General features: G+C 35.4%; 1 long non-coding RNA gene across 1 annotated transcript; it reads right to left on the reverse strand.

Moving 5' to 3' along the window:
• LOC109844860 lies at positions 2064 to 3783 on the reverse strand. Its single transcript, XR_002248150.1, has 2 exons — positions 3332 to 3783; positions 2064 to 2476 (listed from the first exon to the last, which is right to left on the reverse strand). It is a non-coding gene; the product is annotated as an uncharacterized LOC109844860 (long non-coding RNA).

The raw sequence follows: 3940 nt of genomic DNA on the forward strand, positions 1-3940 counted from the left end.
TCAACTATCATCTCAGTACATCATGATAAAGAGAGAGAGAGAGAGAGAGAGAGAGAGAGAAAACGAAAATAATAAAATAATCCTCATCATATTTTAATAAAAAAGAAAGAGAGAGAAGGTATTATGGTCTTCACATATTTTAATATCTTGGGTTTTGTGTTTTGGGGGCTCATAGAACAGAATCTTTATTTTTGGGGGTAAAACACCCGTTGACAAAGTCTTGGGGGTGGGAAGCACGTTTCCTTAGCTTTTGAGGCCTGGAAGCATTTTTTCCCAAAAATAAATACAATTGTATTCAATTGGGATAAGCATACCCATTCAAAATTTCACTCCAATGGTTATAAATGGCCATAAACTAACCCGAGACAATGTAAAATATAAAATGTAGAAATAAATGATAACGTAGAGGCTTAGGAAACGTAACTTTAACAATCTCCCAATACAAACAACCAAAATAATAAAAAATAAAAATAATAAAATAATCCTTATCAATCATTTCAACTATCATCTCAGTACATCATGATAAAGAGAGAGAGAGAGAGAGAGAGAGAGAGAAAACGAAAATAATAAAATAATCCTCATCATATTTTAATAAAAAAGAAAGAGAGAGAAGGTATTATGGTCTTCACATATTTTAATATCTTGGGTTTTGTGTTTTGGGGGCTCATAGAACAGAATCTTTATTTTTGGGGGTAAAACACCCGTTGACAAAGTCTTGGGGGTGGGAAGCACGTTTCCTTAGCTTTTGAGGCCTGGAAGCATTTTTTCCCAAAAATAAATACAATTGTATTCAATTGGGATAAGCATACCCATTCAAAATTTCACTCCAATGGTTATAAATGGCCATAAACTAACCCGAGACAATGTAAAATATAAAATGTAGAAATAAATGATAACGTAGAGGCTTAGGAAATGGTCATTTTTTCAACACCTACATAATAAAATTGCATTATAGATTGCATTCAAATAATGGATTGGTTCATCTAAAAATTGCAAAAGCAATGTAGATTATATTTTTATTATTGAATGCCGCCTGCAAACAATGCGAGCACATTATAGGTGGCATTATCAAAATACGATCAATCATCATAGCCACAAATGCATCAAAAAACAAAACTTATCAAAGAATGACCAATCATCATAGCCACAAATCCATCAAAAACAAGCAACCAAGCTCAGACAAACTGAAACTGAAATAACCAAGCTCGCAACCCATCAAAAACAAGCTCAGTGCTCAAATAATCAAGGTGCAAGCAAGCAGTCGCAAACAAAAAATGAGTCTCACCTGCAAGCAAGCCATCACAGTATGCAAACAAGCTCATATAACCAGCAAGTAAGCTTCCACAAGTAAGCTTAGACCAGCATCAAAAATGAAACAAAACATGTCCACACAAAAGCAAGTTGGACCCAAGAATACAAGCAGCTTAGATTAGACTTAAAACTCGCAACAAACCAAGGCTGCAAGCAAGCCATATTACCAGCAAGTAACCAGTCTACAAACAAGCTCATATAACCAGCAAGTAAGCAACCGCAAGTAAGCTCATACCAGCTGCAACAAATGAAACAAAATCCTGCTATCAGAGCAAGCAACTCATATAACCAAGGCTGCAAGCAAGCAGCCACAAAACAAGCAAGATGAATCCAAGAATACAAGCAACAACACCCTCATGTAAGCTCAGACCAGCTGCAAAAATTGAAACAAAACCCTCCTGCTTCTTAATAGCAGCTCATATAACCAAGGATGCAAGCAAGCAGCCACAAATAAGCAAGCTGGACATATGCAAAAATTGTTAACGATATCATCATAGCTGCAAATCCATATGTGACCAATCATCATAGCCGCAAATCCATCAAAAACAAACAAACATTAGAAAACTCACAAGCCATCAAAAACGTCAAAAACTAACAAACCCATCAAAGACTGAATCTGAAGCTAAAACAGAAACATCAAAAACAACATCAAAAAACATTTTAGCCGCAAATCCATCAAAAACTAAATCTGAAACGTTTTAGCTCACAAGCCATCTAAAACACATAAAAAACAAGCCACCAAACTCACAATGTAAACTTAAACTCAACTGAGTCACATGTAATATCTTCAACTCGGATAAAAAGGAGTATGCTTCTGCAACTAAGTTACTATAATAAGGATCATTACGAATTTTCAATCCTAAAAGATCTCAAAAAAATTTGAAATAAATGCCAAAATATCAAAATTTGTTAGAGTCCATAAACGTCAAACTTACAGTTCATGAAAACGCCTGAAGTATAGAATTTATTCACCTGTAGCATCTACAGTCCTACTCAATCTAACTCACAAGTTACCAAAGTAAGCTCAAAAGCTCACAAAGTAACCAAGCTCAGTGACAAACTTAAACTGAAACAACCAAGCTCCACAGCGTGCAATGTAGGTTGCTATAAAGTATCATATCCATCCATATTTGCATCAAGTATCATAATAAATGGATACATAAACCTGCAAAAGAACCCAAATTATAATGAGATACCATCATCTTCTTGTGTTTCTTATAAAACCCTAAGTATCTTAGAGATCAAAATAAGAGTGACGGTGGGCAAGAACAAAACAGTATGCTAATATTACTATATACTATATAGCTAAATTTTTACTACCCCTTCGCTAAATCATATAGTATAGGATAATATATGGGTACATAAACCAGCAAGTAACCAATCTGATAAGTAATAAGGATGTTTCGATTTTCTCTTTATTGTTTTTTACTGGGGGTTAATGTAGCGTCCTTGTCCTCAAATTACTTATAAAAAATGTAACAAACAAAAGTTAACCGGAGTTCATTAAGTCCTAAAAAAACAGCCATGACTTTCTACCTAAATCGTTCAAGCGAGAAACTTTAGTTTTTCTAAGTGAATATTTCCATACAATAGACTTCCCTTTAGCATGACATAACTTTCTAGATTAAAGTTCAAACTATAATTGGATGCATAATTCCCTTTATTTATCCCCAAAACAAAAGGGAGAAGAATATTAAATTTCAATACACATGAAGGTAAACAAGAAAAAGGAGACAATTACCTTAACCTTTTTCTCATCTAATCGACTGAACCAATTTCTAATTAAATCAGCAAGATAAAGTTGCTCTATCCAATTATCAAACAGAACAGCTGCAAGACTTAGAAGAAGGCAAAATCGCCATCAAAGAGCTTGATTCACAAAAACCCATGAACATTAACTAGAGATAATAAAATAAAAATAAGAACAAAAATATCACCTGGAAAACTACCAAAGTGCTTGATTAACAAAACCCATTAACAGAAATTAGAAATAATGACAAAAAATAAAATAGAAAACCACCTGAAATTCGTGCTCCATCTCTTTCCTCTCTCTAAAGACAAAAACTTGTAGACAACACAAAGAGAGACTTCCTCGTCATCATCGATTGGGGCAAGTTCGCAAGTTGTGGCCATTGTTACCACAATGCGAGCACTTCCTCATCATCCTTGCTCTTTGTTTTCGAACAGATCACAGAGATATGATCGTGGGGTTTTGTGGGCGGGGTAAAAGTGGAGGGCGACAAGAACTCAGCGGGAAGAGGAGGCGGCAAGTCAGTTTTGGTAGCGGGAAGAGGAGGCGGGTAGGATTTGGTAGCGGAAAATAGAGGAGGCGGGTAGGATTTGGTAGCGGAAAATAGAGGAGGCGGGTGAAAGAGGAGGGAGAAGAACCCAGCGGTGACGGGAATGAGGGTTTTGGCTTCGGGAGCTGAGGAAAAGATGAGCTGGATTGCTTCTGTCAGACATCCAGCCTAAATCCTCTCTCAAAGAGAGGATTTCACAAATTCTAAAATATAATGTGTTTTTATAATTTAGGGATTCAATATACCAAAAATGATTTTGAAACAAACATGATTTATGGAATTCTAAAACCCAAAAAATCCACTTTTTCATCCCAAAACATATAATACTA

Source organism: Asparagus officinalis, chromosome 6, assembly GCF_001876935.1.
Source record: "Asparagus officinalis chromosome 6, Aspof.V1, whole genome shotgun sequence".
Classification (NCBI taxonomy): domain Eukaryota; kingdom Viridiplantae; phylum Streptophyta; class Magnoliopsida; order Asparagales; family Asparagaceae; genus Asparagus; species Asparagus officinalis.